Source organism: Macrobrachium rosenbergii, chromosome 1, assembly GCF_040412425.1.
Source record: "Macrobrachium rosenbergii isolate ZJJX-2024 chromosome 1, ASM4041242v1, whole genome shotgun sequence".
Lineage (NCBI taxonomy): Eukaryota > Metazoa > Arthropoda > Malacostraca > Decapoda > Palaemonidae > Macrobrachium > Macrobrachium rosenbergii.
Window position 1 is genome coordinate 57,814,791 of NC_089741.1, and position 13,039 is coordinate 57,827,829.

The 13,039-nt window shown below is 37.8% G+C and overlaps 1 long non-coding RNA gene across 1 annotated transcript in view; it reads left to right on the forward strand.

Moving 5' to 3' along the window:
• Positions 1 to 5,608, forward strand: part of LOC136838698 (uncharacterized) — a 1,076,993-nt gene extending 1,071,385 nt beyond the window's left edge. The window contains exon 5 of the long non-coding RNA XR_010853088.1: positions 5,062 to 5,608. This is a non-coding gene — a long non-coding RNA (uncharacterized lncRNA). The remainder of the gene's footprint in view (positions 1 to 5,061) is intronic.
• Positions 5,609 to 13,039: the final 7,431 nt, after the last annotated feature.

The following is a 13,039-nucleotide window of genomic DNA, read 5'->3' on the forward strand; positions in this document are numbered from 1 at the left end:
TCTAAAGTGAATCTCGGTCAGAGTAAAAATAATTCGCATGCATCTTAAGTTAGTGACCGCATAATTTATGCCCTGCAGACATATCTCGAGTGTAGGCCAGTTGTGCATCAGAGGGTTGCGCGTTAGTTATCGAGTTAGTGTTTCCTTGCCATTTGCATGCTGACACACCTTTGCATGAAATTAGCTAGCCATGATAGGTAGTAGTGAACCATTATCCAGGTGAGCTTAGTACATGTAATTTGAGAGAAAAGTGTGCAATTTCTCTTCAAGTAGGGCTGTGGATTTTGTAATGACGAGCATAGAATATATCATGATAGGCAAATCTCCTGTTTTGCCCTCTGCTTTGCTGCTAGACTTGTTCATTCTTCATCAGTCATAGAGGTTATCTGTAATTTCAAGTATCATCAAAGTAACATCTGTTCGGACCTGACTCGCACAGAATAGACCAGTATACTTAAATCTGTGTTTCATATTAAAGGAGAATTTTGTTGTTTTGTTCTTTGTGTGTGCATGCGTACATTTTCATACATGCAGTTAGTAACCACTAGAACTCGCTCCATTGCGCACCAAAACGTGTGTACGATTTGGCCTAGAACCGTTGAAGACAGCCATCTTGGAGCAGCAGTCAGCCATCAGATGCATCATGCGAGTGACCCTAAACTGTCATAACAAAGCAGCCAGCTTGGAATAACTGTCATCTGTCAAAGCATGCCACTGCGCTATCATTTCCTTCATAGTACGCACTGCTTTTATGTTTGCATAAGTTAATTGCCATCACTGTAATGGAAGTCTTTTCACTTTAACATGAAAAGAACACGCACACTTATTATTATTACTTGAGAGTGTAGTCATTCTTCATTAAAAAAAAAAAGCAAACTTCACGTGTCCTTTCTTACGCTACGTTCATTCATTGCAGTAGAGAGAGAATTTCAGTATCCTTAACTAATGTGGCATTCTTTTACCCAAGCTATGGGAAGCATGATTAGTTAACATTTGGCTATATATTACTTGATACAAATACAACTGTTGCCATACAATAATCAAGTCCTTTGGGTCAGCAAACTCAAATTTATGTGTCAGATATTAATCTCTGGAAGCATGTCTTATATAAAGCCATGAAGGTCCATTTCATTATTTTATCTGTTCTTCTTGAACTAAAACCTTTTTTCATGGCCCAGCTGTGTCTGTGCCTGTTAAGTATTTCTTGTGTTTTATATACACCAACTTATGCATGTGCCATCGTCCACTACATGCCACTTAATTGCTTTAAGCAATCAGCCTATGTGTGATTGGCTTGACTATTGGTCGCCTCATGTAAGCTTAACCAAACCATTCTTCGTGAACCAATCTTACTGTTCTTTGTAACAGTCCGCCGTTCCTCGTGAACCATTCTGCACATTTTTGTGCCTTGCAAACCTATTAATTGCACTTATGTGCCATCAAATCATGCAGTTCTTCAGAACTCAGTCACATCTGTGTGTAAATCTCGTAGTGTGTTATATCTCTGTTCTTCGGAACCACTGTGCACATTTAGTGCCGTGTCATCACTATTACAAGGAGGCATTCCCATTCCAGCCACAAGTGTCACCATACCTAAGGGACACTTCCATTCCAGTGGAGCCTTCTAAAGCCCACTTCCTTATTTAGAATATGCTCTGCCAGCCCAGAGTGCCATTTCATTCTCCACACAATTTTTGTGCTGCCATCCTACAATTTTGAACACATTTTGTGGAATCAGACCCCACTCTAAACATTAGTAAACATGTCTGCCAAGGAGTTCAAAACCTGTATGGATGTAGGGAAAAGTATGACATTAAAGGGAGAACCGCTGATCCAATGGGTTCAGGATCAAGTAGCTGCTGCTAAAAAAGTCAAAGAAGAAGAAAGAGAACATGAATTGCAGCTAGTTGCTGAGACAAGAAGAGAAGGAGAAGCATACAGAAAGGGAGCACCAAGAGAGAATAGAAAGGGGGGAAAAGGATCGCCAAGAGAAAGAAAAGGAACACCAAGAGAAAGAAAAGGAGCGGCAAGAGAAGAAGAAGGGGAGACAGCATGAACTAGCCCTGAGGGAGAAGGAGCTATCCTTAAAGGAAAGGGAAGCTGAAGTACAACGAGCCAAACAGGACAGTGCCATGGCACTGGCCCAACACCAAGCCAAAAATCCCGCCCTGGTGTCTGCGACTTCCATTATCTCAAATATCTGCCAGCTCATGCCAAAGTGGAACAAAGCAGAGCCAGAAGCATGGCTAGATCATGTGGAAACCCTTTTCTCTGATTACAGTCTGACTAAAACTGAGAGGACCATGATTCTCACAAAACACTACTGGAAAGGGGCAGGACACCTTAAATTTCTGAGAAAATGGCAACAATGGAAATCTTGAAGTGGTCAGGAAGGCTGTAGCACTCACATATGAGATTACGCCAGAGTGCTGGAGGCAAAGATGGCAAGGTCTTCCCAAGGAGATGGGTCAAACATGATCCAACTGGTCTTACAAAAAGACCTGAGCCTTGCGGCGCTGGGCCAGTGCTTTGGAGTGCAAAGAATACGAGGGTATATTGAATCAAATGCAGCTTGAAAATTTCCTCTATTATGCTCCCAGACCTTTGGCCCTATACATTGGTGAGAAGCAGCCAAAACTATTCACTGAGTGCTCCCGAATGGTGATGCGTACAAGACATACCACCCATCCTCCACCAACAGGCAACAGGCGCATAGTTCCTCTTGACTCCACCTCCATGGTGGTCTGACCAAGAAATGGACCTTCTAATCCACCTGTATGTGCTAATTGTAAAAAGGTAGAGCATTTAGAACCACAGTGCAAAGCTAAAGTGGGAGTCATGCCAAAGCCCCCTCTGATCAGAACTTCCAGCCTGCTCACACCGTAACCACTCCTAGTAGAGATTACAATAAAGTTTATTCTCCTGTATGTAAGAAGTACGGGCATTCCTTGAATTTACGGATTTTCATGAAAAGAACACTACCACAACTATTGCTCTAGCAGCCACACACTCACCCACTTTAGGACCCCCAGCTGCGGGCCCTATTTATGATGCACCTCTTCAAGGTGGTTATCATGCTCAACAGGTCTCAGCTTTTGAAGACACTGGCACTCAAATCTCCCTCATAAGACAAGACAAGGTACCCTATGGGGCTATTATTGAAGAAAACAAGCCCGTAACTGTTGTAGGCATAGCTAATTGGAGGCTGACATTCCCGACGGTCCGATTGAGGGTCACTAGACCCCATAAAAGTAGGATTTGTACGGTTGGAGTAGTAAGTGAAAATCCTGGAGGCTATGACCTCCTCCTAGAACAGGACCCCCTTACAAGCCCTGTTCTGGGCCTCCCGTGAGTCCTTCACCCTGCAAGTCTCCGTCAGGTGTCGATGTTTATTTCGGCCCTGCCATTGGGCTGCAGCCAGTACCTGTGCCTGGTCAACATAGTGCTCTGACCAGTCTGGTTGTTAACTGGGACGTCCAGCACTCTTGATCCCAAGGCCGATGACTCCCCTCCCCAAGTCCAGTACCTGAGCCTGCCTTAGTGCTAGTGCCATCCCATGATGCCAATCCCCCTTCAGGAAATCCCAATCCAGCCCCCGCCTTCTCATCTACCAGCCTGGCACTGATACCAGTGTCCGGCCAAGAGTCAGCCCGAAGTTCAGTAGGGTCTTCTCCGGATTCCCCTGACCTCAGTGGAAGCTCATCCCCCAGTGCGGCCTTGCAACCCATGCTTGAGTTGCTCCTTTGTAACCTGCGAACCTTTTGCACCTACTTCATCACAGTCCCCAGAAGACAAGCCCCTGGTGGACAACTCTATGTAAGAAGTCCTGTTTAAGCTGGTCACCTATGTGGAAGCCATGCAACAAAAGCTAGCCGAACAAGTTGGCACCACTGCTGTCCAGGTCACCGCAGCAGCCAGGGCAGTAGCCGACTCAGTGCCTGTTTCACTAGTCACTACAGGTCTAAGTCCCGAGGGTAGTGCTATTGCAGGCTCAGACCTGGCCCAAGGATCTTCTCAACCTCCCCAGGAGCCATGTGCCCAGGTTCCAGCTAGGAGACCTGAGCCTAAAGTGCGAAGGAAAGCAAGGAGGTAAAGGAGTAGGGAGTGTAGAAAATTCAGATAGTTACTAGAGCTGCTGTGCTCTCATGGCACTCGTATTATATAACTGTAACAGTTCCTCACCTTAATAGAGCAATCCTAGCCCCCTCCAGAAGGTATGTCTAAGGTTGTCTCCTACCTTAATCAGTGTTGTTGTACTGAGAAAATTTATTTTGTACTTTGCTAAGTCTGCTCTTTAGCCCAGCAAGCTGAAGAGCGTGTCCTAGCCGTCTTAGCATATCTGTTGCATTCTTTTGTTATATCTTGTTGCATTTTGAACTATTGTATTTTGTAAGCATGTGTCATAGAGTACCTAGACCCTGGATATCTCCATATTATTACCTGTATTTACTTATATTTAGCTCAAGATCACTTGATATGGTGGTGCAGTAGCTTGAATCTGTGTATCATCAGTAGCAGTGTGCAATTTGAATCCTAAATTATACTATGATCACATTTTTGACTGTCGACAGATGCCCAAAGTTCAGTGTTAGGAACATCAAGTCAAGTTAGGTAGCAAGCTCACTACACATCAGGGGATAAGTTAGAGTTATATCTTCTAGCCTATTTCCATTTGCATGAGCAATGACCTATTAGGGGGGAAACACTTAAGGTAACGTAACCAGCAGCTCGCTAGTGCAGACCTTCATGCCTGGAAAGGAGTGGAATGTCTGCTTGAAGAGTGAGCTTTTACATTTTATGCTGCTGGATCACTCACTATAAGAATCTTAGGGGGAAAATACCAGCCAGTATGGGTGTAGGTAGATCCACAAGAACTGGAGTGAGAGGAGAGTTTTAGGAATTATCCAACACAACCCTCTTTAAGGGTTGGGCTTTTACATGTCCCCAAGGAACACACCTGGGGTAAGTAGTTGTTCCCTCTGTGAAAATCTCCAAATCTAATTAAGCTCATGCTGAGTTTTCCTCACTTTACTGACTGTAGACCTTTCTCTTAATACACAGGCATGTGCCGACGACGACGCCTGAAGCGATGCCCCAGGCAACATATGAGGAAATAAAAGGAGCCAGCACCCTTCATCCTCAGCTCAATCGTCTTTCAACCATGGGGCATTTCTGCCTGATTGAGTATGAGCCGTGGGCTGGTAGAACTCACTTTCTCACACTGGTTTGATCAGGCCATTATCTAAGGCAGCCCAATAGAACTTGGATCTTGTCAAAGGAGCGAGGCGTGTTTAAGAAGTTTAACAGAGCAAATACGATTGTTATCAGTGCTTGAAGAATCTGCCCATACCGAGGTGGATAGATATTCATTGCAATAAGCTTACGACCCCCTTGCAAATGGCCAATTAAATGTACAGCTGACGCGTTATTTCTCCACCCAGTGAATTGTTGTTGAGCCCTTTTCTATTTGTTTACTTCAGTGAGATTTGTTCATCATTCCCACTGTTAAATCTACCATGTTGTGTTTGTAAATAAATCAGTGTTAAGAAACATATCTTCACTTGGCAACCTTCCAACTTTTACTTATTCTTCCATTATTCTGTTTGTTGGTTTCAAGGGGTTTCCATAAGGCTAAGATTATTAAGGTAAAGTAAGAGATGCAGTCAAGCCCTTGTAATCCATAGAAATATATATATATATATATATATATATATATATATATATATATATATATATATATATATATATATATATATATGTGTGTGTGTGTGTGTGTGTGTGTGTGTATTGTCAAGGATATACATCCCTCCCTCCTGTAGATTTCCATGTATCATTTATTTGGAAATAATTCGCTATTCATTTGACTGTCGGGCCGGGAAAATTTGGCGGGTTGTAGCCGTGAGAATATTTGAACCAGATAATAGCCGTTAGCACCCGTGAGGAGCTAGGCCTCCTTACCCGCCCCCCCAAAATCGTTCGATCCGGGGAACAATGAAAACCCCCTTTTCACCCCCATCACGTGATGTGGGAGCATTTAGGTATAGGGAAGGTCAAATAGGCCATTTAAAACTAGGGACCAGGTAGGATTTTAATCTTAAAGCACCTAATCCTAAGTGTGCTTTTCCTCTGCCCTCTTTGCTGGTTCTCTTGACATATTTGCAGGGATGTCGGACTAACGCTGAGCCCCCACAAGACGCAGCTAGCTTTGGGAAAAACAGAAGCTTTCTCACCTCAGAACCCCCTCTCCTCCGTTTACGCTGGTTGAACTACCGACGACGGATAGCTAAGATGACTGTTGGCGCCACAATTATCAAACAAGGTTTGTCCATCGCAAATAGTCGGTAAACCAGCCCTTCCCCCTTTTACTTAAACTCCTTAAAATTCCATTTCTTTAAACTTTGACTCCTTCCTCCACAAAGCAATCCTCCTTTGTAAGAGTCCTGCCTGCCTCCCATATCTCGTCATAAATGTGCCTTGAATTTCAGTAAAGATCCCGTGATAATTGTCAATTATCCCTCCCCCAGTGCAAGTTAAGGGCTATGTAGGCTAAGCAATACAAGTGTTAATTTGCTCTTTGTGCGAGTGCGTGTGCCTGTGTTAAAGCCCAATCAATTACGATTTCCATTGTGCCTACGTGATTTCATCATAATTATCTGCTGGGCTACGTAGTGGTTAATATTTAATTGTGTAAGTATCCCCATTTATAAGGGGGATTCCATTTCCTTCTGTGTGTTTCCGTGGTTAATCTGGGACGTCTCTTTCAGGAGAGACAAGCGGCCCTATCGCACTCCGTGCCCCCATTATTCAGCCTGCCACCCCACCTGAAAATTCCTGGTCGCAGTCGATAGCAAATCCGTCGTGGCCCGAAAATGTTTATATGAATTATTTTCACATCCTGGAGTTCCATCATTTGCATCATCTAGCTGAGACTATTTCGTGTAATCGGGCATGACTATTATTATTATCATTGGACTGATTGTGTATTGCACATTTTAGTCTCTCTTATTAATCAAAGGCTTGTTGCCAATCATTGCATTATTGTTCCATGTTCTATTAGTGAGTCTGCCCATCAGTTATCATCTTGTTTTGTTGTCTCATTGTTTCATTGCTACAAAGTCTCTGTAAACCGCTGTAAATTTGTAAACGAATTCTAATTCCCAAATGGCGACCTTCTCATTCACTCTGTAATCCAGGGAAAATCTGAGGTAAGTTTTCCAATAACTTTTCCTTTTCATAAGCTGGGCTTTCTTGGTTTTGTGGCAGCATCAATATAAACCTTGTTTCCAATTTCTCCCAACCAAGACGTACCAGTTTATGACAATATAATATATATATATATATATATATATATATATATATATATTATATTATATATATATATATATATATATATATATATATATATATATATATATATATATATATATATATATATATATATATATATATATGTCACACACGCATGACTTTTTATTTTCACAAATATTAAACAACAGATATCGTTTTATGTTAAGTTCAACCTATATTGGGAATGGCGGCTCGCCCTAAGGGAATGATAAATGATAAGAGCCGCTTCCCCTACGATTCGAGCCGTTGCCTAGCTTCTAAACAACATAGACCGTGACTCACTATTCGTGTATATATATATATATATATATATATATATATATATATATATATATATATATATATCAGCTAATAGCCGCCTTATGTCTAAGCATATTTGTTCAGGGTTTAATCTTCATATATGTATACGATATCAGTTGATAATAATTATTAACATCTTCAAAGTGTACTCTTAAAATATATTCTTATTAGCTTTCCTCATTCCTTTAAACACAAATATGCAAGCAATATAAATGAAGGGAATATTATGCATAAAATGGTCAGTGTATATATATATATATATGTATATGTATATATACACATATAATATATATATATATATATATATATATATATATATATATATATATATATTAATGTTTCCTTCATGTATGTTAACATAAAAATTTGCATTATTGCATTTTATTCTTGTTAGGTGTTTATCAACCGTTTTTAGCTAAGGGGCTGGGGTATTTTCTTACAAAATATGGCTGTAGGAATTCTCTTCTTTCTTGTCACCACTATCCATCTTTTGCGCTGTTATTTTTCTAATTTGTGTGAAAATTCTTCTTAAATACCAGAATATATGTCAAATTCTTCAAAAAAGAGTTTAAACGTCGTGGAATATTTTTTCTCGGCAGTAGAAGTTAATACAATTTTAGAACTTGGCAGAAATGTCAATTGTTTAATTGATATAATCCTTTTCTCACTTGGGACTGATAAATATCCTCATTTCTGTGGTTAATATTTTTTCTTGAGTTTTTACGATATAGATAGATAGATAGGTAGATAGACAGACAAATAGATAGACAGATAGATAGATAGGGTGATTCCATTGTCCAGTGGTTAACACTTGCTCACTAGTTGGTGACCTAAGAATGATATCTGTGTAGAGAAATGAATTAGTTCGTTTCTTCTGAAATTAATTTTAACTCTGGCCACAGCAATGATTTATGTACCCAGTAGTTAGTAGAATGTTGTGGGTCACAGCCACGGTGGAAAGGAACATAGGCTTGCATCCTCATCCCAGGAGAATGGATGAGAAATGAAAAGGTACCACTGTATGTATTTACTTCTGAATGATAGATATTTATTATTCCCAGATTCTTCTGATAACGTACACCTTTTTATCTGTTTGCTGGTCCGCTGGTATGGTGGTTAGCGTCGTGGCATGCCACCCAGATGTCGCGGGTTTGCGTCTCCCCCAGGGCGATGAAAAATCACTGGCTCAGTGCCATGGTCAGTTACTGCTGCAGTGTGGGGCCTGCGGTGGGAGGTTTAAACCAACAGTCTTTGGAAGTCAGTGGCCTCTATGTGCTTGTTCCATGTGAATAGGTTTCATTGAAATAATAATAATAATAAGAAGAAGTTACTTTGTGTAGGTCGAAAAATGTTAATAGCTAAGTGGCAGTTGGATTATTCTCCATAGAAGGTTTACATAATGTTACGGCAGCACTCGTAGTATTAGTAATAGTTTCGTGAGGGTTACTTTTGAGTTTTCCCGTTTTCTGATCATAATTTGTTTAAGGCAGAATGCTTTTCAACGGATCGGGTTTACCTGAACTTCATGCACGAAAAAGTGGTGTAACTTGTTATTTTTTCCTCTCTCCTTCTCAAGTGTGTGTATGTGTGTGTATATATATTTATATATATATATATATATATATATATATATATATATATATATATATATATATATATATATTATATATATATATCTATATATATATATATATAATATATACATACATATATATATATATATATATATATATATATATATATATATATATATCTACATATAGTTGATTCGAATTCTTTTTATTTAATTTACTGTAAGAACAGGTTTAAAACCATATCAAAGACTAACGTAGACTTTTATCATTCTCGTCATCATATGGGCTAGATCGAGTAAACATAACTGGCCACTATGAAAAGGCAGCCCTGACTGATAATATATACTAATGTTACATAAGGAAAAACTTGACCCTGAGCTTCGTTTTATTAGAATGTTCCAGACTGAAAGGAAGTAGGTCGACCTTCAGTTCTTTGCCGAATAATGAGATGGATCTGGAATCCTGGGATTCATCAGAGTCCTCGGAGCCAGTCTCCTTTTCAGCCTGGCCTTCAGGAATGAGTAAGATTGCTACAGACCGATGTTTTTTTCATGTCGGAGATAATGATGCCGCCATAATACTGAAAGTAGAAGAGACAGAGAGAGAAAATAAAGAAGAATTCGAAATATTAAATAATGATTTGATAAATTGATTGAGGTTTTGTATGTACAGATGTATTATCCTGTATTTGGAATCTCTCTCTCTCTCTCTCTCTCTCTCTCTCTCTCTCTCTCTCTCTCTCTCTCTCTCTCTCTCTCTCTCTCTATATATATATATATATATATATATATATATATATATATATATATATATATATATATATATATATATATATATACATGCACTGATTGGTAGTATATTTTCATCGTTATGCATACACTTTTAAAATCGAAGCTAGGTAAGATCGGAGCATTATAGGACATTCTTTCAGATTCAATTTGTATGTGCTGCCTCAAGCAGAGGATGAAGAATTGCAAGTAACTTCATGTAAATTTATGCTGAGAATCGCAAGGTTAAAGCCCGCATTCTTCCCATCCAGGGAAAAAGGGATATATATATATATATATATATATATATATATATATATATATATATATATATTTATTATATATATATATATAATATATATATATATATATATATATATATATATATATATATATATATATATATATATTTATTTAAAACTACTGAAGGCGATGTGCATCCCAGGCCCAACATAAACAAAGTGAAAAAGAAAAGCAGGATAGATAGATGTAATGTTTTAAACATTTATGTTCGCAATTTTACCGTCATCATTATCATGGTCAGTCCTTTTATATTCCTAGTGCTCATTTCTTTTCCGCTCACCCGCTCTACATTCGGTTCTTGAGACATATAAAACCTCCCTTTCCCTTCAAGTCTGTTTGCTTTCTTGTGCTCATCCAGTCAATTCCTTTAATTCCCTTTCTCCCCTCATACACGCCCATTCCAATTTGCCTTTCTCCTCTTAATGATTTCCATCCTCTCTCGTTTTCCTCCCACTGTCTCGAGTCCACCCTCATTTGTAATCCTCTCGCTAAATTTAATTTTCTTGCTCTTCCGAGAAACAGATTTGGAGGGATTTCGAATGCTGAAGTCGGAGACATACTTATAAAAATATATTAATGTTCCTCCCAATGCTGTCAATCGTCTTTGAAACTTTGAACATGTTTCATGATAGCTTATGGTGTATTGCTTATTCTGATATTAATTTTCTGAGTATATACCTCCCAGATATATGACTTTATACAGTTGTATTTAATTTGTCTTCTCATGCTGTCCTTTGCACTCGCAAGAATTTATCTCGAGATTTATTTTATTGTATACATTATTCTCTGTCCTGCTTGACTGTTTAGACTTCGTGATATATTTTTATTCAGTACTTCTTTCAATTGTATACAGCCATTGCAAAATATACGGAATATCACGTTGTACTCTTTTTAATACATTCTTTAATTAACATAATGGATACAGAAGATTCACGGAATTAATTCATGAAACATACTTACTGTCGTACTTGCATTATATAATTTATTCTACACGTGATGCTTATTTATATCATTAGTAAAGAACGTGCTTTTCCCCTATGTCTACAGTACATTCTGTCTGCAGGCAGCTGAAGTACTGGGAATGTATATGTAAGGCATGTCTTGGAAAGCATCAGTAATCAAGACTACTTAACCATATAACTGCAATGCTGTAATATTACAGCAACGCAGCTTTATTTTTCGTAAATGGTGATAATAATTAAAAACCCCAAGACAAGGTGATTTTATGAACACTGGTACTATCAAAACATTATTGGAACAGTAAAAGCTAAGAAAAAAATCACCATTGGATAATTAGGCATTAACTGACTGGTGTATCGAACTAGCGTTGCAACATCAAAGGTCCTCGAGTCCGATATTGAGTATTTGGAAAGGCTGAAGCCAAGAAAGGTATAAAGGAAAAATCAGAAAGATAAACCTTCTACAGGTTACTTTGACGAAAACTTTTAATGAACAATAGAGAGGTTCAGTTCTCCCTTCCCTTTCCAAGAACTATTAAAAGTTACTGTGATATCTTGGAGGGATTATATCGACCGTAGAAAATTATTGGAAAACGGCTACGCAAAAAGTCAGTGGCGTAATCTCTCTCTCTCTCTCTCTCTCTCTCTCTCTCTCTCTCTCTCTCTCTCTCTATATATATATATATATATATATATATATGTGTGTGTGTGTGTGTGTGTGTGTGTATGTATAACTGAATCACGAAAATATGGAACATGATGAATATATAAATAAAGATAAAATCCTCGAAGGAAAGGGAAACACTGGAGTACTCGCCGCGCTCCCAGTGTTCCCCTTTCTTTCGTGGATTTTATCTTTATATATATATATATATATATATATATATATATATATATATATATATATATATATATATATATATATATATATATATATATATATGTGTGTGTGTGTGTGTGTGTGTGTGTGTGTGTATATGTATTACAAATATTGAGCCACAAATGTCATTTTATACTCAGTTCACTATATTTTGGGAATAACTTGCTCCCAAGAGATATGACAGTAGATAAGTGCTGCATCCCCGACAGGATTCAGACCGTTGCCTAGCCTAGAAACAACATTCAGTGACTTTGACCATTCATGTATATACAATATATATATATATATATATATATATATATATATATATATATATATATATATATATATATATATATATATATATATATATATATATATATATATATATATATATATGTGTGTGTGTGTGTGTGTGTGTGTGTGTATATATTTGTTTATACAAATGTGATATATATATATATATATATATATATATATATATATATATATATATATATATATATATATATATATATATATATATATATATATACATACACACACAGCTGATAACCCTTTCGTTTTTAAGAGGGAAGCTGTGGAAGATTCAGTACATTTGCTTTATTAGAAGTTGACAAGTCTCTCATACATAATAGTGCATCTAATATGTGCCTGCACATTTGTTCAGGATTTATATTTTCATATATATGCGTACGATATCAGTTGATAATAGTTATTAATATCTCTAAAGTGTTTTCTTAAAATATACTGTGATTAGTTTTCCTTATTCATATAAGCACAAATTCACAAAGAATATAAATGAACAGTACATTATGCATAAAAAGGTCAGTATGTTATTAGTATTTTCTTCGTGTTCGTTAACTTATAAGTCTGAATTATTGTCTTTGGTTCATGATGAGTGTGGCTCAACCGTTTGTAGCTAAGGGT